This window comes from Artibeus jamaicensis, unplaced genomic scaffold (assembly GCF_021234435.1).
Source record: "Artibeus jamaicensis isolate MK-2021 breed Jamaican fruit bat unplaced genomic scaffold, CSHL_Jam_final contig_47, whole genome shotgun sequence".
Lineage (NCBI taxonomy): Eukaryota > Metazoa > Chordata > Mammalia > Chiroptera > Phyllostomidae > Artibeus > Artibeus jamaicensis.
Genome location: NW_026521848.1, coordinates 2601164 through 2623733, shown reverse-complemented (window position 1 = coordinate 2623733; position 22570 = coordinate 2601164). Strand labels below are relative to the sequence as shown.

Below are 22570 nucleotides of genomic sequence, written 5' to 3'. Positions count from 1 at the left end.
CTCTTCTTTTGCACACACAGACACACACACCAAGCCCACCAGCAAGTCCTGTTATCTCTACATTCAAGAAATAAATCCAGGACCCGCCCACATTTTTCCTCTTCACAGTCTCCTGCCTCCCACCGCCTCCCACCGGGACAGCTGCACGGCAGCCAGAGTGGACTGTCTAAAACACGTGGCACCACACTGTTCTCTGGCCCAAACCCTCCACCGACTTCTTTCACAATTAGAATACAATGCAAAGCTCTCACTATGCCCTCAAAGCCTTTCCGGACCCCTTCCCCAAACCCTATCACATTTCTGACCTTAACTCCTTCCTTATTTTTCTCAGCTTACTTTGCCTCAGCCACGTGGGCCTTCTCTCTGTCCTTGGAACATTCCCATTCTGCCTCAGCCATTCTGAACTTCCCGTCAGCTACTCCGCCTATTCCCTGTGCTAAAATGCTCCTCAACAATATACCTGCATGGCTCCATTACTCTCTTTATTCAGGTTTCTGATTAAATGTTACCTCCTCAGAGACAACCTCAACTAAAATAGCACCCCCATAATTCTCTGTCCTGTGTAATCCTTTATTTTTCTTTCAACACGTCATAGTTGGTCGCCATGCTGTAGACCTGTTTAGTCATTTGACTTGCTGTCTGCTCCGCCCATCAGAATACCAGCACTCAGGAGGGCAGGGGCTGCTGTTCCACCCGCTGCCAGTTCCCAGCACTCCTCTACTGGGGCTAGAAAACGGCCTGAAAAATAGCTGATGCTCAATTATTACCATATTTGTTGAATACATATATGAGTCAATCAGTCGTGATGTTCCCTGTCTCTCCACACTGTCGATATGCGAGGCGTGCACGTGCAGGGACAGAGCCAGGTAGGCTCTAGGCTGTGCCCTCCTGCACACTGACACCTGGACAACATGGAGGGGGCAGCGGCCGGGCTGTATTAAGGAAAACTTCCCAGAAGATGGTCTGGAGCTAAAAGGCAAAGAGAAGGGAGAGGTTAACAGGCTCATAACAGGGAGAGTACCATGGTCCCCAGCCCTGTGTGCACATGCTGGGGACACAGCAATGATGTCTCTGATGGCTCTGCCCCAGGCTCTGTCTTAAGCCGATGGTCCGCTGGAATAACAGACCCATCACCACACAGCAGCCAGGAGTGGGGGAAGGGCCAGGGCCAGGACGGGGGGCCCTGACCCAGTCTGGAGTGCCAGGGAGGGGCTTCTTGGAGGTGACTGCAGAGTTTTTTTGAGTCCTCACCTCCTATCTCTCCAGACACACGGCAGATCCCTAGTCTAACCTGATCTCCCTGTTACCCAAATAGTGATCCTGGAAGTTCCAACCTTTGGTCACATCTAACTCTGGAACCCAAGGAACTGGCCACGAGAGGGCACTGTAGCCCCAGTCTTTCTCTGGCACAGGCTGCTCCTGAATCCTGACTCAGGAGAGACATCCTTGGGACCTCGGGGCCAGCCAGTAAAGATGCTGGTCCCCCAAATCTGAGACTCAGACCCTGTCCAGGACGTGGTCACCAGGGTCTAACTCCCTCCTCACCAGAGGTTCCTGTGGAATCACTAGCAGACCCTCCATCCTATGTGGCTGAGGCATTGGGACATTTGAGGAAGATGATAACCCCCACCCCACGCCTCTCTTCCCCACTACTCTTCAGAGGATATAGCTTCCCCCTAAGCTGCCTTGAGATATTTGAACATGACCTTCAGAAGTCCCTTCCCGGATGGAGCCTGAGGCACAGAGAACTTGAGCCTGGGGTCACACAATACCAGGGCAACGATAATAATGATTAATAATAAAACTATTAAGGTCCTATTGATTTAGCTCTTCCTGCCTGTCAGACCTTGTACGGAACTTTTACAGGTATTGCATCACTGAGTCATGCAAACCAGGCTTAGGAAGCAGGACTTGTCAGTTCAATACCACCTCAGCATCAGACAAGGGAACTGAGGCTCAGAGGGCAATACCCTTGCCGGGAAACCCCACCTATCAGGGCAGGCAGGTCCAGGGTTTGATCTGACACAGACACTAACACCTCTGAGGAGTGGTGGGGTTGTTGACTTTCTGTGTCAGAATCGACGGCCCACTCACCGCACCCCCAGTCAGAGGCATTTAGGGTCTCCGAAGGCAGTGGTGTGAAACATTCACAGTGATGAAAAGCAAGAACCTACAACCAAGGCTACTTCCCCCAGCAAGGCTATCATTTAAAATTGAAGAAGAAATGAGGAGCTACCCCCAAAAGAAAAAGCTAAAGGAATTTGGGGTTTTTTTTAATATATTTTATTGATTATGCCATTACAGTTGTCCCATTTCCCCCTTTCACTCCCCTCCACCCTGCACACCTGCTCCCACCCACCTTCCCCCCCTTTAGTTCATGTTCATGTCCATGGGTCATAAGTTCTTTAGCCTCTGCATTTCCCACACTACTCTTGCCCTCCCCCCATCTATTTTCTCCCTGCCTTCTATGCTACTTAGTCTCTGTACCTTCTCCCCCCTTCTCCTCCTCCCACTCCCGTTGCTAACCCTCCACATGATCTTCATTTCTATGTTTCCACTCCTGATCTAGCTGTCCTCTTAGATTGCTTTTGTTTTAGGTGTGGTTGTTAATAACTGTGAATTTGCTGTCCTTTCACTGTTCATATTTTTTATCTTCTTTTTCTTAGGTAAGTCCCTTGAACATTTCATATAATAAGGGCTTAGTGATGATGAACTCCTTTAACTCGACCTTACCTGAGAAGCACTTTATCTGACCTTTCATTCTAAATGAAAGCTTTGCTATACAGACCAACCTTGGATGTAGGTCTTTGCATTTCATGACTTTGAATACTTCTTTCCAGCCCCTTCTTGCCTGTAAGGTCTCTTTTGAGAAATTCGCTGACAGTCTGATGGGAACTCCTTTGTAGGTGACTGTCTCTTTATCTCTTGCTGCTTCTAGAATTCTCTCCTTCATTTTAATCTTGACTAATGTAATTATGTTGTGCCTTGGTGTGTTCCTCCTTGGGTCCACCTTCCTTGGGACTCTCTGAGCTTCCTGGACTTCCTGGAAGTTTATTTCCTTTACCTGATTGGGGAAGTTCTCCTTTATTATTTGTTCAAATTCGTTTTCTACTTGTTGCTCTTCCCCTTTCCCTTCTGGTACCTCTATAATTCGGATGTTGGAAAGTTTAAATATATCCTGGAGGTTCCTAAGCCTCTCCTCGTTTTTTAAAATTCTTGTTCCTTCATTCTTTTCTGTTTGGTTGTTTCTTTCTTCCTTCTGGTCCACTCCGTTGATCTAAGTCCCAGTTTTCTTTCCATCACTATTGATTCCCTGTGCATTTTCCTTCATTTCACTTAGTGTAGCCTTCACTTTTTCATCTAATTTGCGACCAAAATCAACCAGTTCTGTGAGCATCCTGATCACCAGTGTTTTGAACTGTGCATCTCATAGGTTGGCTATCTCTTGGTTGCTTAAAACTGTTGGCTCTGGGGCTTTGATTTGTTCTTGTGTTTGAGCCATAATTTTTTGGTCTGGTCGCGCCTGTTACATATGAGGGGCGGAGCCTTAGGTGTTCACTCCGGCGGGGCAACCCAGTGGCTGGGTTGTGATGCTGTATGTGGGGGGCAAGGTCAGAGAGGGAACAATGGCACTTGCTCTGCTGACTCCCAGATTTCAGTCCCCTCTGTTGCTTCCCACAATCAAATTGGGCCCTTCCGGTGCTGGTCCCCAGGTGGGTGGGCTTGTATATGTGCTAAGACTCTGTGGGTCTCTCCAACGAACTCTCCTGTGAGGCTGGGAGTCTCAGCCGGTGCCTCAACCCCTGCAAGTTTTTCCAATCGGTGCTTTTAGGCTTTATTTCCCATCAGTGGGGCCCTGGGTTGCACGGTCTGTCTCACTGTCTGTTTTTGCCTGGTTTATCTGCATGCAAATGTGTGTCCGGGATCAGCCAACTGCTTTGCGCCCTCACTGGGTGGGTCTGCTCTTTCTTCCCCATGCCCAGGTCTGCCAACCACTGTTTGTTCCTGCAGTGACCCCTTTCTGCTGGCCATTGACTCCGCCCCTCTTACTGGTCTGGTTGAATGGTTCGTTGTTGGACTTGGGTACAGTTCAATTTTCTGTCTGTTCTGGTTGTGTTTTTGTTTCTAAGTCTTTGTTGTCCTTAAATTTGGTTGTGCAAGGAGGCACAATGTTTCCACCTATGCCTCCATCTTGGTCAGAAGTCAAGCTAAAGGAGTTTTTGAACACCAAACCAGTACTGCAACAAATTTTCAAGGGCTTGTTTTAAGAAGAAGAAGGAGAAGGAGCAAGAGAAGAGGAGACCCTGGCTGGTGCGAGTCAGTGGATTGAGCTCTGGTCTGCAAACCAGAACGTTGTCAGTTGGATTCCTGATCCCAGCACGTGCCTCGGTTGTGGGCCAGGTCCCCAGTAGGGAGCATATGAGAGGCAACCACACATTGATGTCTCTCCCTCCCTTCCCCTTTGTCTAAAATATAAATAAATAAAATCTTTAAAATGAAGAAGAAAAAAGAAAGAAAAATAGTTTAACAATAAAATGGCACTATATATGTATCTATCAATAATCACCTTAAATGTGAAAGGCTTAAATGCTCCAACCAACCAGAGGGTAGCTGAATGGATAAGAAAACAAGACCCACAGATGTATTGCTTCCAAGAGACCTACCTCAGATCAAAAGATACACACAGACTAAAAGTAAATGGATGGGAAAAGATATGTCATGCAAATGAAAAGGGGAAAAACTCAGGGTGGCAGTACTTACATCTGACAACATGACTTTAAAACCAAGGCTCTAGTAAGAGACAAAGAGGACACTACATAATGAAAAAGGAAACAATCCAATAAGAGGATATAACCCTAGTAAACACATATGAACCCAACATAGGAGCATCTAAGTGTACAAAGCAAATCTTGATGGACATAATGGGAGAGACTGACAGAAATATAGCCATAGTCGGGAATTTTAACAACCCAGTTACTTCAACGGATAGATCTGCCAAACAGAAAATCAACAAGGAGTCAGTGGCTATAAATGACGCACTAGACTAAATTCACACTAGATGAATTTAATTGGTATCTTCAGAGCATTTTATCCCAAAGCAGCAGAATACACATACTTTTCAAGTGCGCATGGAAGATTTTTGTAGAATAGTCCATATGTTAGGACACAAAACAAGTCTCAATAAATTTAAGAAGATTGAAATGACATCAAGCATCTTCTCTGACCACAATGCTATGAAACTAAAAGTCAATCACAAGAACACTGTAAAAACCTACAAAACACGGAAACTAAGTAACAAGGTATTAAACAGTGAATGGGTCAACAATGAGGTCGAGGAAGAAAGCAAAAGGTACCTTGAAACAAATGAAAATGAGAACACAGCCATCCAAAATCTGTGGGACACAGAGAAACCAGTCCAGAAAGGGAATTTCATAGCATTACAGGCCTGTATTAAAAAGAAAAAGAAAAAACTCAAGTAAACAATCTGACTTTACTCATAAAGGAACTTGAAAAAAACAACAAAGTCCAAAGTGAGTAGAAGAAAGAAAATAATAAATATCAGAGCAGAAATAAACATAATAAAGTCTAAAAAATGATTTAAAAGATCAATGAATCCAAGAGCTGCTTCTTTGAAAAGATAAACAAGCCTTTAACCAGACTCATCAAGAAAAAAAGAGAAAGGACCCAAATAAATAAAACCAGAAATGAAATAACAAACAACACCAAAGAAATACAAAGGATTGTAAGAAAACATTATAAACAACTATATGCCAACAAACTGGACAACCTGGAGAAATTGGATGAATTCCTAGAAACATCAAATCTTCCAAAACTAAATCAGGAAGAATCAGAGAATTTGAATAGACAGATTACACCTAGAAATTGAAGCAGTAATAAAAAAAAAAACTCCCAATAAACAAAAGCCCTGGGCCAGATGGCTTCAGAGGTGAATTTTACCAAACATTCCTGGAAAAATTAACACCCCTCCTTTTCAAACTATTTTTAAAAGTGTAAAAGGAGGTAAGCTCCCAAGCTTGCTTTAAAAGGCCAGCATTATCCCAATTCCAAAACCAGATAAACACACTACAAAAAAAAAGTATAGGCTAATATCCCTGATGAACATAGATGCTAAGATCCCCAGCAAAATATTAGTTGAACCAAATACAGTGATACATCAAAAAATCTCACATACAAAAAAATCTCACATACATACACACATATACATACATGCAATGCATCAACATGATCAAGAGTGACTTATTCTTTGGGAATACAAGTTTGGTACAACATTTGAAAATCAATAAATGTGACTCACCACATAAACAAAACAAAAAATAAAAATCACATGATCATATCAATAGATGCAGAAAAAGCTTTCGATAAAATCCAGCACCAATTTATGATAAGAACTGTTAGCACAGTGGTAATAGAGGGAGCATATCTAAACCAAAAAAAGGCCAAATATGACACACCCCACTGCCAGCATCATGCTCAACAGGCAAACATGGCAAGTGCCCCCCTTAAGATCAGGAACAAGACGGGGATGTCTGCATTCACCTCTTTTATCCAACATAGTACAGGAAGCCCTAGCTACAGTGACCACACAGAAGGAAGAAATAAAAGACATCCAAATTGGAAAGGAAAAAGTAAAACTGTCTCTATTTGCAGCTGACATGATAGTGTGCATAGAGAATCCCAGATTCCACCAAGAAGCTACTAGAACTGATAAATGAATTCAGCAAAGAATCAGGATACAAAATTAATATCCAGAAATCAGCTGCATTTTTATATGCCAGTAACGAACTAACAGAAACTGAAATTATGAAAACAATATATTCACCATTGCTTCAAAAAGAATGAAATACCTAGGAATAAACCTAGCCAAAAATGTAAAAGATCTTTTCTCAGAAAATTATAAGACAACAAAGAAAGAAATTGAAGAAGATACAAACAAGTGGAAGCACATACCGTATTCATGGACAGGAAGAATCAGCATCATTAAAATGTCCATACTACCCAAAGCAATCTGTAGATGCAAGGCAATTCCTATCAAGATTCCGAAGATGTATTTCACAGAACTAGAAACAAATATTTCCAAAATTAGCCCTGGCTGGTGTGGCTCAGTAGATTGAGCACTGGCCTGCAGACTAGAAGTTTACCAGTTTGATACCCAGTTACATGCCTGGGTTGCAGGCTAGGTCCCCTGCTGGGGGCAAGCAAGAAGCAACTGATGGTTGTTTCTCTCACACATCGATGTTCTCTCCCTCTTTCTCCCTCCCCCTCTCTAAAAATAAATAAATAAAATATTTTAAAATAATTTATATGGAACTGTAACAGGTGTCCCGAACTTGGGGTGCCCAGGAATGTAGGAAATACCACCACTCATATGGCTGGGGGGAAGGGGAAGTCAAGCAGGGCCATTGAAACTTATTTTGCATATCTAAAGAACTTGGCCAGTGTTTTAGTAATGCTAATAGTTGTGCCTGCTGCACTCTGAGCCAGGAAAAGGGGCACAACTCCAATTGGTGATGTAGCCTGAGGCAGCTCCTACATCCCCAGGCCATGCCTCCCTTGACTAACAGTAGCAGTTGAGAAGGGCAAGAGATATCGGGAAGGGAAGCTGTAACAACCCACTGTGGGAGGAGTCCGAAATGAAGTAATGGAGGAAGATCCAAGCTGGGATTTAAGCTCAGGTGTCGGGCTGCCATGCTCTCTTGGCCACAGAGTTTGAAAGGATACAGAAGGACCCCCCGGACCGGCCCTCCATGAGGAGGTGCCATGCGATTTTGGATTAAGAGTAGGAGCCTAGCTGAGCATGGACGACTGAAAGAAGCCAGAATATGGATGGGAATCTGCCTACCTAAGCTACAGACTTCTCTTTCTTTTCCTGAGAGACGGTACCTCTGACTGGCCTGGTTTGTAAAGGGGAGGCAGGACTGTGTGTTTCTGGCTGTTTTTTTGTTTCTAAAGAGAGTGGGATTTAATGGCAGAATTCCACTATTATTCTAAACATGTATAACTTTTTAATAAATGGTTCCTTTCCTTTTCATAAGATTCTGGCTTTGGGAGTCACGGTTTTTTGGCAGTGGGCAGTAGAACCCAGAGTGGTTCTGTTTCAGAACCACAAAAGACCCTACATAGCAACAGTGATCCTGAGAAAGAAGAACAAAGTTGCAGGAATCACACTACCTAGTATGAAACTGTGTACTATAAGGCCATATAGTATAATAATCAAGATATCAGGGTACTGGCATAAAAACAGACACATAGATCAATGGAACAGAACAGAGAGCCCAGAAATAAACCTGAAACTTTATAGTTAGTTAGTATTTGACAGAACAAACAAGCACACACAATGGGCTAAAGACAGTTTATCCAATAAATGGCATTGGGAGAATTGAACAAATACACGAAGAAAAATGAAATTAGACCACCTCACACCACATTCAGAATAAATTTAAAATGTGTTAAAGACTTTAATATTAGACCTGAAACCATAAGACCACATAGGCAGAAAAATCTCAGACATTGCTCATAGCAATATTTTATCAGATACATCTCCCCAGGCAAGGGAAACAAAAGAAAAAATAAACAAATAGGACTACATCAAACTAGAAAGTTTTTGCACAGCAAAGGAAAATATCAACAAAATGTTTAAAACGCCACAAAATGGGCCCTGGCTGGTGTAGCTCAGTGGATTGAGCGCGGGCCTGCGAACCACACGATCGCGGTTCGATTCCCAGTCAGGGCACATGCCTGGGTTGCAGGCCGGTTCCCTGCAGGCCAGTTCCCAGCAGGGGACGCACAAAAGGCAACCATACATTGATGTTTCTCTCCCTCTCTCCTTCCCCCACTTCCCCTCTAAAGATAAATAAATAATAAAATATTTTAAAAAAAAAAGAGTAGAAAGAAAATTTATAATAAAAAAATAAATAAATAAAAAAAAATAAAACACCACAAAATGGGACAACATATTCATTGATACATCTGAAAAGGAGTTAATATCCAAAATTTTTAAAGAACTTACAAAACTCAACACCAAAAGAACAACCCAATTTTAAAAATGGGCAAAGGACTTAAATAGACACTTCTCCAGAGAGGACATACAGATGGCCAATAGACATGGAAAGATGCTCCACATTACTAATCATCCGAAAGATGCAATTTAACCCTGGCTGGTGTGGCTGAGTGGATTGAACGCTGGCCTTCAAACCAAAGGGTCACCAGTTCGATTCCCAGTCAAGGCACGTGCCTGGGTTGCAGGCCAGGTTCCCAGTGCAGGGTGAGGGAGAGGCAACCACACATTGATGTTTCTCTCCCTTTCTTTCTCCCTCCCTTCCCCTCTCTAAAAATAAATAAAAATCTTTAAAAAATGCAAATTAAAACCACAATGAGATACCATCTCACACCCATCAGAATGGCTGTCATCAGTTAATCAACAAACAACAAGTGCTGGTGAGGATGTGGAGACAGGGGAACCCTTTTGCACTCTTGGTGGGGATGTAGATTGGTGCAGCCACTATGAAAACAGTATGGAGGTACCTCAAAAAATTAAAAAAGGATCTGCCTTTTGACCCAGTGATCCCACTTCGGGGAATATATCCGAAGAAACCCAAAACACTAACTCAAGAGAACATAAGTATTCCTATGTTCATTGCAGCATTATTTACAGTTGCAAAGATATGGAAGCAGCCCAGTATTTATTGGTAGATGAGTGGATAAAACATCTATGGTACATTTATACAATGGAATACTACTCAGCTGAAAAAAAGGAAGAAATTTTACCACTTGCAACAGCATGGATGGACCTGGAGAACATTAGCTAAGTGAAATAAGCTAGTTAGAGAAAGACAAATACCATATGATTTCACTCGCATGTAGAATTTAATGAAAAAACTGAACTAACAAGCAAAACAGAGACAGACTCATAGATGGAGAGCAGGATGGCAGCTGATGGGAGAGGGTAGGGGTGTGGAGGGGTGAGCAAAAGGAAAATGGACTAATGAACATGGAGTGTGGTGACTGTGGGGGTGTATAAGGGGACTTAGTGGTAATGGGAACAATACAATAAAAAGTAGAGAGGAAGGGAGGGAGGGAGGGAGGGAGGGAGGGAGGAAGGAAGGAAGGAAGGAAGGAAGGAAGGAAGGAAGGAAGGAAGGAAGGAAGGAAGGAAGGAAGGAAGGAAGGAAGGAAGGAAGGAAGGAAGGAAGGAAATGAAAGACAGGTAGTATGATACTTCCAGCTTTGTTTTTTGTAGTCAGGGTTGTCTTGACTATTTGGAGTCTTTTGTGTCTACATACCAGTATGATGTTTTTTTGTTCTATTTCTTTCAAAAATGACACTGGACCCTGGCTGGTGTAGCTCAGTGGATTGAGTGCTGGCCTACAAACCAAAGGGTTGCTGGTTTGATTCCCAGCAGGGCGCATGCCTGGGTTGCAGGCCAGGTCCCCAGTGAGGGGTGTGCAAGAGGCAATCACACATTGATGTTTTTCTCCCTTTCTGCCACCATTCCCCTCTCTCTAGAAATGAATAAATAAAATCTTTAGAAAAATGACATTTGGATTTTTATGGGGACTATATTAAATCTGTATATTGCTTTGGGTAATATGACCATATTAACTATGTTGATTCTTCCAATCCATGGACAGAATACCTCTCCACTGTGTTGTGTTTTTCTGTCTCTTTCAATTAATGCTCTCTAGTTTTCAGGACACAGGTTTTTCACACCCTCTGCTAAGTTTATTCCTAGGTATTTTATTCTTTTAGTTGCAATTGCCAAGGAGTTGTTCTCTTCACTTCTTTTTCTGATGTCTCATTTTTAGTACATAGGAAAACAGTGGATTTTTGTACATTGATTTTCTACCCTGCAACTTTACTGTATTTGTGCATTGTTTTTAATCATTTTTTGATGGAGTCTTTAGGGTTTTCTATATAAAGAATCATGTCATCTGTAAAAAATGACACTTGTACTTCTTCTTTCCCAATTTGGATGCTTTTTATTTATTTCTTTTGCCTGATTGCTCTGGCTAGAACTCCCAGTACTATGTTGAATAGGAGTGGTGAGACTGGGCATCCCTGTCTTATTCTTGATTTTAGAGGAAAAGCTTTCAGTTTTTCTCCATTGGGTATGACACTGACTGAGGGTTTGTCATACCTGGACTTTATTATGTTGAGGTCCTTCTCTTCCCATCTTACTCATTGTTTTCATCATAAATGGATGTTGTATCGCATCAAATGTTTTTCTACATCTACTGATAAGAGCATATCATTTCTATCCGGTTTTGTTAATGTAGTGTATTACATTGATCAATTTGCATATATTGAACCACGCTGTGTCCCTGGAATGAACCCTACTTGATAGTGATGTGTTATTTTTTTAAGGTACTGTTGTATCAATCTGCTACTATTTTGTTTTGGATTTTTGCATCTGCATCCATGGGAGATATTGGTTTGCAGTTTTGTGTGTGTGTGTGTTATCCTCATCAGGTTTTGGTATCAGGGTTACGTTGGCCTCACAGAATGTGCTAGAAAGTATTGCCTCTTCTTCAAATCTTTTGGAAGAGTTTGAGAAGAATAGGTACCAAATTTTCTTTGAGTGTTCCTGAGCCTCTCCTCATTTTTTTTGAATTCTTGTTTCTTCATTCTTTTATGGTTGAATGTTTCTTTCTTTCTTCTGGTCCACACTGTTGATTTGAGTCCCAGTTTCCTTCCCATCACTATTGGTTTTCTGTGCTTTTTCCTTTATTTCATTTAGCAGTGCCTTCATTTTTTCATCTAATTTCCGAATTTAACCAGTTCTGTGAGCATCCTGATTACCAGTGTTTTGAACTCTGCATCTGATAGGTTGGCTATCTCTTCATCACTTAGTTATATTTTTTTTCTGGAGCTTTGATCTGTTCTTTCATTTGGGCCAGTTTGGGGGGGGGGTTCTTGATGGGCCTGTTACCTAGTAAGAGGCACAGCCTTAGGTGTTCACCCGGAAGGAGTAACCCGCATCACTTTGTTGTGACACTGTATGTGGAGCAGGGGTTCGAGAGAGAACAATGGCACTTGTTCCACTGTCTGCGGCTTTCAGTCACTTACCCTGCTTCCCACAAGCAACTTGGGCCCTTCTGGTGCTATTCCTGGGTGGGCTGGCTTGTGTGCATTCTAGGACCCTGTGAGTCTCTCCAACAAACTCTCCTGTGAGGCTGGGGGTTTCTCCCGCTGCCTCAACCCCCACAGGTGTTTCCAATCAGTAGTTTGAGACTTTATTTCCCTGAGCTGGAGCTCTGGGTTTCGTGGTCTGTCTTGCTCCCCAGTCGTTCCTCCCAGTTTATCTGTGCGTGAACGTGGAACCGCCCCCTCCACTAGCTGCCACCCCAGTCTGGCTGGCCAGCTGCAGCCTTGTGTGCCCCGCTCCACAATCCAGTTCTGGGTCCACCAGCCACTGCCTTGCTGCAAGTCCTGTCCTCACGCCCATCTCCACCCCTCTTACTGGTCTGGATGAATATGTCTTCTTTGACTCCTTGGTTGTCGGATATCCACACAGTTCTATTTTCTGCCAGTTCTAGTTGTTTTTTGTTTTTAAATTGCTGTCCTTCTTTTGGTTGAGCAAAGAGGCACAGTGTGTCTACCTACTTTTCCATCTTGGCTGGAAGTCCTAACATGGCTCTTTTAAATATTTGGTGGTTGGGCTTCCATACAGTTTGTTTCCCTGATGGTTCTGGATATTATTTGTTTTGAGATCTGGTTGTAATTCTTTCTATGGTTGTGCAAGGGGGTAGGTCTACCTCTTCCTCCACCTTGACCGGAAATCACCTATTCTTCTTATATTGCTTTTTCTGATGGACTCGGGCAGTTCTCATAGAGCTCTTTTCTAAGGCTCAGGTCTCTTGTTTCTTCTCTCTGCATAGTTTCCAGATTTTTATCAATATCAGCGATACTTTCATCCATTTGATTTGCTCTGTTTTCTATGCTCATAGTTCATTCTTCATCTCTTTTTGGAATTCTTCATCTCCATGATTTCTGTTTGGCTCTTTTTGAAAGTTTTAATCTCATTGGTGAAGTTGTTTTGTTCATTAAGTTGTTTGCTGAGCTCGTGAAATTGCTGTCTGTATTTTTTTCACATCTCATTGAATATTTTCAGAACTGAAATCCTGAATTCTCTATCATTTATATCACACATTTCCATGTGTCAAGTTTGCTTTCTGGAGATTTTTTATGTTCTTTCTGAGCTCCCTTGCTACCTGGGTTATTCATGGTACTTGATGTGTTTGCTCTCAATCTAGGCAGCTATGTATTAACAGAACTTGCTAGCATATTACTATGAAGAGGTCTTTCTATTATTTTCCAGTAGGTGGTGCTGAACGACAAGTTTTTTAAGCTTTGTGAAACCCCCCAAAGCTTTGAGGCTACCAGCAGTATAGCAGCAATGCAGAAAAACAATGAAAACAAAAACTAAGCAAACAACTAGAACAGGAAGAGAACCAGAGAAATGGAGATCACATGGAGGGATTTCAGTTGGGAGGGGGAGGAGGGAGAATGGGGGATAAGGGTACAGGGAATAAGAAGCATAAATGATAGGTAGAAATAGACAGGGGGAGGTTAGGAATAGTACAGGAAATGGAGAAGCCAAAGAACTTATATGTACAACCCATGGACATGAACTAAGTGGGGGAGATGCTGGGGGGGGGGAGTGCAGAGTAGAGGGAGGATAAAGGGGGGAAGTTGGGAAATGGTAATAGCATAATTAATAAAATACACTTTAAAATAAAAATGAATAAATAGAATTTAAAATATATATATGCAAAAAAATAAAAAGTGTAGCAGCAATGCTTAGGGGTAAGGTTGTCTCTGGGGATCCACTGTTTCATTGTTTTGCCCTCTTGGTAATGGTGACCTTGAACCTCCATAGGTTTACCCCCCCACACACACACACACACGTGGGGCCCCAACCAGGGATCTGTCAGACAGTGTTCCTTTGCTCAGGGGAAATAGTGAGCCCGTAGTGACAGTTCCTGGGTTTACAGATAATCTGCTCCACCACCCGACACCAAGGGCAATAGGTGGTGAGTCTGAAAGTCCCTGGGTAACTGAGCGCTGTAGCTTCCTCTCTTTGTCTAGAATGCTAACTGCCTCTTGCCCAGGTCACCGCTTCTGCAGGAAGCAGGAATGCTAACTGCCACCAAGTCTCTGCTCCTCCCGGCTGGAGAAAGTGCTATTCACGGATGGCTTTCTCTCCTATCTGGGCTGAGCCTGTGTGAGCTCCTGGCTGCAAGGCTCCATCTCTAGTTAGTCTGGGCTCTCCTCCCTTCCTGCCTCCCCTGTTTGTTCCTGCTTGGTCACTTTTATTTTTTTTTTTAAGATTTAATGTTTTATTTTAGAGAGATGGGAAGGGAATGAGAAAGAAATATCTATGTGCATCGATTGGTTGCTTCTCACACGCCCCCAGCCGGGGACCGGGCTCACTGCCCAGGCATGTGCCCTGACTGGAAATGGAATTTTTAGGTTTGCAGGATGCTGCCGAGTCAGTCCACCGGGCCACACCGGTCAGGGCCCGCTGACCCACCTTTAGGTGCTTCTGTGCACCAATCTTTCAGGCAGGACTAAGCACTGAGCTGTTTAACTTGTTGAAGTTAGAGCTGGGAATCCTTTGTTGAGTTAGAGCTGTTTAACTTGTTGAAATTTCAGAGGGAGAGACAAAGGGAAACTCTCTCACTGCCATCCCTCTGACATTCTGCGGATGGTTGTAAGCATGACCCTATTCTGTTTTGGAAAGAGCCCATGGCTGCACATGTAGGCCAGACTATGGGGCAAGGACCCCGGAGATGGCTGCAACCATTCAGGTTGAAAGGTAGGACCAGGGATTGAAATTTTTGCACAGCAAAATGTTGAAAATGAAACATTTGGTATGGCTCAGTGGATTGAGCGCCAGCCTGAGAACCGAAGGGTCACTGGTTCAATTCCTGGTCAGGGCCCATGCCTGGGTTGCAGGCCAGGTCCCCAGGTGGGGGTTTGTGACAACTGACATTTTTCTCCCACATCAGTGTTCCTCTCCCCCTCTTTCTCCCTCCTTTCTCCTCTCTCTAAAAATAAATAAATAATTTTTTTTTAAGAAAAAAAATGTTCCAGAAAAAAAAAGAGTGAAGGAAGATAATTGAAATAAGACTGGCTACACCGTGATCACTGTTGAAACTGGGAAGCAGCTAAGCGGGGGATCATTGTGCTGTCTCTCTGCTGTGTGTAGGCTTGAAAATTCCAAAGTACATAGATAACATAAAGGATGCAGTTCAGTGAAGGAACCATGAACAAAATTATTATATAGTTGAGTGAAAGAAGATACTTGCCACGTGCTTGAAACTGACAAAGGATTAATATCAAGGATATTCAAAGAACCTTTACAAATGAACAAGACAGCCACCTCCGAGCAAAAGATATGAACGTTTAAATGTCAGGAGACCCCAAAAACTAGCAAGCATATAAAAATGTGTTCAAAATCATAAGGACTCAAGAAAGTGTAAGTTAAGCCTTGGCCAAGTACCTCATTTGGTTAGAACATCATCTTGATACAGCAAGGTTGCAGGGTCGATCCCCAGTCAAGGCACATACAAAAGTCAACCAATGAATACAGAGATTAGTGGAACAACAAATTGATGTTTCTCTCTCTCTGAAATCAGTAAAAGAAAAATGGAAGTTAAGACAACAGATATGGGTGTTTACCACAACATTTCTTCCAACTTTTCTGTATGTTCAAAGTTTTTCATAATAAAATAGGGGGGGAAAGCAATGAGATATCACTTTGCACCTGGTAGACTGGCAAAAGTCAGAAAGCCGCATAAATTACGTGTGGGCCCAGGAGCCCCCATGCACCGTGGGTGGGAGCGTGGGCTGGTGGGGCCATTCCAGAGGGCAATGTGCACTCCCTGCCCCGCAGACTCAGTTTACACAGAGTCTCCGACACAGACGTTGTGCTCCTGGACAGCATCCCCTAGAAATGTCCACCTGAGTCTGTAAGGGGAGGTGCCTGCAGTTTTTACTGAGCATAACCTGTGGCAATGGCAGCTGGAGGCAGCCTCGCTGCCCCTGGGTTCCACCCTAGGAGAGCTGGGCTGGTGAACTGCGGGGAAACACACCAGGGAGTCCTGTGCAGCCAGTGAGAACATGGGACGAGACATGCACAGAACAACACGGATAGATCTGTACAATACGGGGCTGAGGAACCAAAGTAAGAAATAGAGTGGGGTACAACAAATAATCCCAATTATATACACCAAAAGTGTAGGCATGCAGTCCATCATACATGTTTTGAAAGGCCACATGTAAACAAAAGATCCTGTGGAGTGAGGCAGAAGTAGCCGGCTAGTGCCAGGTGCGCAGCTGGTCTGCATGTTCGCAGGCCTCCCCCCAGATCCGCCGTTTCTCATCTGGGGATCAGCAGGTGGTCAGAATTATGTACAAATCCCTCCATGACGTACTGAAGGCTAAAGTAAGAGTCTGGAAATTACTAGTGAAACGTGAAGCATCCTCTGAAAAACTCCCTAGCCTGTCTTAATATTGTAAATCGATTATAGAGAAGGGCACTTATACCCTTATAGCGCCTTCGGGGCCTGCTACCTCCCTCAGTGGTGGGAGTGGAGGAGTGGTAGGGAGATGAGAAGCGCCGCTCCTAGTCTGTCCTGTGGGGCTGACCTTTTCCTCAGCTGGTGGCTTTAGGTTGTCCACAGCATAAGGCAGTGGAAAGGCTGATCCCTCTAAGGTAGGGGCAGAGACCCCAGAACTCTGGGGTCCCCTTAATCCCCCTTGAGAGACAGGTGGGGAATAAGGAGGGTATCATCTAATTGGTCGACACTTGGGCCTGTACGTTCTGTCAGTGGAGCCAGAGCAGAATGAGGGATCTCGATATAAAGCCATAAGTTCCTGCACCTAAGGAATTTCAGACCATTTGCCTTCCCTCCGGTAGAACAGATCTAACTGTAGGGTAGTATTATAATTCCTGCTTCCATTCTCAGGCCATATCTCTCTGCCCCCTAATTTATATTGGGGCCAAACAGTGTTACAAAAGAAAACTAATCTCTTTCTTTTTAAATGTTTAGGGTCAAATTTATCCCAATTGCTAAGAATCCAACCCAATGGTAATTTGAAAAAGATGGAAGGTGTGGTTCCCATCTCAACTGCAGTGATCTTAAAGAGAAGGGAAAAAAAAAACCACAAAGACACTCCTTTGCAATCTAGAGGCATCCCTCTTTGCTTGCCTCAGGAGCTTTCCTCGTGGGCCACAGGGTGACCCCCGGGATCGCACCCACCTTCCAGACATCTCTGGTGAAAGAAATCCTAGTGAGTGTTGGCTGACACAAATCTAAAAGACTTAAGAGGATCACCACAGTCTAGTTTTGTTTCTTTTTCTATGTTTAATTCAGAGGTTTTGTGTTCTCTGGACATCATTTGCATAATTCATGGCCCTGGACATCATTTGCATAATTCATGGCCCTGCTGAGTGTCCAGGCTGCAAAGAACTGTTGGGAGGGAACCAGTCCAGCATCCTTGAGTAATTGTCTATAATCCTGACGACCCCAGGCCCACTGCTCTATCCAAGTAGCCTGAGTACATTTCCATTCCTGTATTCTCCATCTCCGGAGGCCCTCACCTTCCTGTAAGCCTTCAGGTCTGAGGCAAAGGAGGTGTGTCTTACTAGTAAAATGGTTTCTGGCCCCATAAACCACCAAGAGGGGCACCAAGATGACCTTATTATAAAATGACTATTTTTCAAATCACAAAGAGGACACTCAGGTATTATTCTATCTAATTTTTCCAGAGGTTTAAGAAATTTTACCTGAGTCTGAAATTTCCACAAAGGGACCTCAAGAGTTGTCTGAAGGTTCCCCATTCATACTGGAGGTGGATCTCATAGTGGGATGACAGACTGAGAGGGGAAATTAAAATACCCCCAGGGGCAAGTAAACCACGTGAGAATTTCAAATTCAAGTAATTGGGTAAGAGTGGCTCCATGTGGCCATTCTGGTAACAAACAACCAGCAGGCACCTGCTAAGCGGCTCTGCCCAATGTTGCTGCTTACAATGATAGTACATACAGGCCAAAGGTGGGAGTGACCCATTCCTGCAACTATATATACTTAGTGATGGGACTATTAGTGACCCCGATATAGATATCCTGGGTATAAAGACAGCAGGAACGCTTTCTACACAAAAGGCAAGTGGGGTACGAGTGCAGGTATAAAGGCCAAAGTCAGCCAGGGAGGGCAAGCATAAAAGACTATCTGTGGGCCTGATGAGGAGACTGCAAAAGGAAGTCATAGCACAGGCGAGGTGGTGACTGATATCCTGTATGGAAGGTGGGACTATGGCTATCAGGGAGCGGCCACGGGTGGGGCAGTGTCTTTCGGTTTTCACAGTGTGCCTGACCGGTGTGCAGACATTTTCTTGCACCTGGGGGGGTGGGGTAAGGCTAACCCCATTCTGCACCCCAATTATCCTATCACAGGTGTCTTCAAGCAGTGGGCACCCTTGTGGCTTTTAAATGCTTGACCTGTGCCCACAATTTGGTGGCTGACCTTCCATCAGAGAACATCAAACTCACCAAAATGGAATCGATAGCAATGAGTGCCAGGGCAGCAAAGGGGGCTTACCACTCTGGTGTCTCCTCCTGGCTGGCTCACCAAAAACTGTTGCAGGTAGGCACAGGTGACCAGGTTCTTGGTGATTGTGGACAAAGAACTGAACTGAACACACAGAGAGTTTATCACGGAAAGAGAGAGAGAGCAGATTTATTAAGCAGTAGTACACTTCACAGAACATGGGAGCAGGCCAACTCTGAGCAGTGACTGACCTCAGGGGCTGGAGGGATTCTATTCTTATAGGGCAGATATTTCCTAGCTAGTTTAAGTGGGGTTTTACTGTGTATGCACAAGTAGTTGTATTACTTTAAAGCTACTGCACATGTGGTCTCCCATGATTTTCCTTGACTGGCCACCAGAGAAGGGGGGGTCACACAATGTTAACTTATTATAATGTTATAATGAAGCGGGGGTCATGTAGAGTCTTCTACGCAGGTGCGTTCATGATTCACCATGATTCAGTGCTCTTCCAGAAAGTGGGAAAAACCGGTCTTAGAACAGGGTCTCTGTTCTAAGACTATATCCATGTCCTTCATCTCAGCCCTGGGGCACCTCACTGAGTCCTAGAAGTGCAGGTCTGCGAGACAGCAGGTCAGCATCTTGCAAGACAGAGTCCTTGGTGGCTTTAGAGTCGGTTGGAGTGGGCACTAACCTCCTTCCTTACTCCACCAGGCTGCATGGTGGAATCATGGCTACAAACTGCATACCTGCTACGTCATTGCAGGCAGCATGGCTGAATTCCCTTCCGGCTCATGGCTCCTTCCTCATGACTCCTCCTCCTTCCCTTTCATTACTTGGCGCACGTGGCTTCCCCCCATGGCAGACCATCTCTCCTGCAAATTGTCTAGTTGCTACATCATGGGTCTCCCACTTCATGGCTGCCTGCCCTTCTTTTAAATCCTGATCCAGAGTGTCCTACCTGACCTCCTATGCAGTTCCTCCCACACTGAGCTGCATTTGCCAGTTTTCCGTATCTTCTACCTTCTCTCAGCTGCCACCTCTACCCAGGGCAAGTATGACTCAGTGACGCAGGGGACGGCCTCCCTGGCTAAGTCACAAGTCAGGATACATTCTGAAAGTCACTACACCTTTTGCTCTGGGGCAGTAGCACAGCTATTAACTAGCTATCAAGTTGCCATAGATATGTATGCAAAGCATCTTAAGCCTGTCCCGCATCCCCCATCTGCCAACCATTTGGCTGTGGGGGAATTTCTCTGGGGACCTCTCACTTTTCCGCCTGTTTCAAGATTGCTTGAGTTTGACTGTCTTCTCAAGTGACTGATCCCTCTGTGCCCTAATTTCCTCATCTATAAAATGGAGTAATAACAGGACTCACTTTATCCATTCACTCATCTATTCTATGAATACTTATCAAGTACCTACCATGTGTCAGACACTGATTTAAGGACTGGGAATCTGCAGGGCAGGGACAGCAGACAAACATCCTTGTCCCCCTGGAGCTGATCTTAGAGAGGGCAGAGACAAATCATAAATGCACATTTAAAATAAGTTCTACAGAAGGTGACAGAGATGTGACCCATGCAGCGGGGGCTGAAGGATACTCTCCGTCATTGCCTGGACCACAGGTCACAATGCCTGTCCTCTCCCTGGAAGCGCTGGACTCCTTCAAGTACAGTGACCTGAAGAATTGGGCCAAGAGCCTGGGCCTTTGGCCTAACCGGAGGCCTGAGAAGTTGCTCGATTTGAAAGCCCAGCTGAAACAGGAAGCAAGAAACAATGAAAATCAGGATGAAAGTCAAATGTCTGCATCCTCTTCTGACGAAACCAAGGTGCGGATTAGCAGCCAGGAGCAAGCCGAGGGGGAGCCAGCCAGACAGGTGGCAGAAACGAGGGGAAGGCGCGGGACTGTCCCAGGGAGTCCTGACTCCCAGAAAGATCATTCAGAGAAAAAAACTGTTGCCGCAGTTCCTTCTCCACCAGATGAGAGCCAAAGATGTGAGGATGCTGTGTCCTCAGGAAAAAGCAAGTAGGTGGTCATGAAGATTCAAAGGTACCTTCCAGAAAAGAGGAGTCTATAGATACAGATGGGTTTGCCAAATCTGGAAAAAATAAAACAACTGCAAGCGCAATTCCAAACTTTAAGAAGCTTCATGAGGCTTATTTTAAGAAAATAGAGTCCAACCCTGGCTGATGTGGCTCAGTTGGTTGGAGCGTTGTTCGGTAAGCCACAGGGTTGTGGGTTCAATTCCAGGCCAGGGCTCTTGCCTGGGCTGCAGGTTCAGCCCCCCATTGAGGCACATGCAAGAGGCAGTCACTTGATGTTTCCCTCTCACATCAGTGTTTCCCCCCTCTCTTCCCCTCCTTACCCCTCTCTCAAGGATCAGCGAGCATGTCCTCAGGTGAGGATAAAAAAAAATGGAGCCCATTGGTAAATATATTAAGAAAAAAGGGAAACATTTTGAATAACTTACTTAATGAACTGAAGAAGCAGTCTGTCCCTGAGGAAGGGTGGCAACTCCAGCTGGTCTCCAAGAACTCGGCAGCTTGTATCCCACCAGCCAGTGGCACTGTCGAGGCAGGGCCCAGGACGCTGCAGCTCGGAGCACCTTCTGTGCCAAGGGGTCCATCAAGTGCTCCGCTCACCGTGCAGTTAAATAAGTATCAAGTTTTCAGCTGCTACCAAAGATAATGACTATAGCCCTGACTGGCGTGTCTCAGTTGGTTGGGTCAACGCGAAGCAAAAGGTCGCTGGTTCCATTCCCACTTAGGACACATGCCTGGGTTTGGGTTTGGGACCTCGTCAGGGCACCTGCCAGAGACAACCAATTGATGTTTCTCTCCCACATTAATGCTTCTCTCCCTCTCTCCCCCCTCTTTCTAAAGGCAATAAAATATTTTTACAAAAACAAAAAAAAGATAATGAGTATAAATATTGACCAAGACTCTGGCCAAAAGTCTCCACATGTGACCACATCTAGGAACACCCCAAAAGGCCAGGCTGTGACTGGGACCAACGAGTTCAAGGCCACAAAGTGAGGTCCTGCTGTAGTTATTACCCCCGCAAGTCGACAGCTGAAGCAGCCCGACTCCCGTGTCCGGTAGGAAACGAGCGATTGGTCTCCAGTTAAGTTTGTCTCATACCCTCAACTATGAGCCTCACAAAAGAGAACTGAAACCACGGGGACAAATAAATCTCTGAACGAGCATGTAGACAGCATGAGCTTCCACAGGAAAACTGACAAGCAACCTCGTCTCCAGAGCAGGGAGGAGCGATGGAAGAAACATGAACAAGAATCAGAGAAGAAAGCATGAGTTTTGGTAACAAGCCTCATCATGGATGCAGGTGAATAGTTTCACATCCTGCAAAAATTGCTTTATTCTGAACTTCTTTTGTAAATATTTTTATGCTATTTTTCCCACTTTAGTCAAAAGATCTTATTCATAATATGGAGTGTCGGTGGGTTCTTTACATGCTACACTTTTTGAAAAGATGTTACTACCTTAAAGCTCACAAGTTCTTCAAAATGGCTTTATCCAAAGCCCCTATACAGCTATTTTCTAATGAGACCCATCCTATAGATTCCTCCCCCCTCCTATAGATAAATATTTTATTTATTTATCTTTAGAGGGGAAGGGAAGGAGAGAGGGAGAGAAACATCAATGTGTAATTGCCTCTTGTGAGCCCACTACTGGGAACCTGGCCCACAACCCAGGCATGTGCCCTGACTGGGAATGGAACCGCGATCCTTTGGTTCGCAGGCCAGCACTCAATCCACTGAGCCACACCATCCAGGGTCACTCAACATATTCTTAAGAACAAAACTCTAGAGTTCATTCTAGCCTTCCTTATTTAACAATATACAAGGCCATATTAAAATTTGAGGATTGCTGCTTTTTAAGAATGACTATGCTGTCAAACTTAAGTCTTATTCAATTTATGGAAAAACTAGAGTTGCGCAGTGTTATATCCATGTTTGTTTTACCTGAGTGGAGTT

The 22570-nt window shown here is 44.3% G+C and overlaps 1 pseudogene; it reads left to right on the top strand.

Moving 5' to 3' along the window:
* Positions 1-20206: 20206 nt before the first annotated feature.
* Positions 20207-21611, top strand: LOC119046714 (nucleolar and spindle-associated protein 1-like; annotated as a pseudogene).
* Positions 21612-22570: the final 959 nt, after the last annotated feature.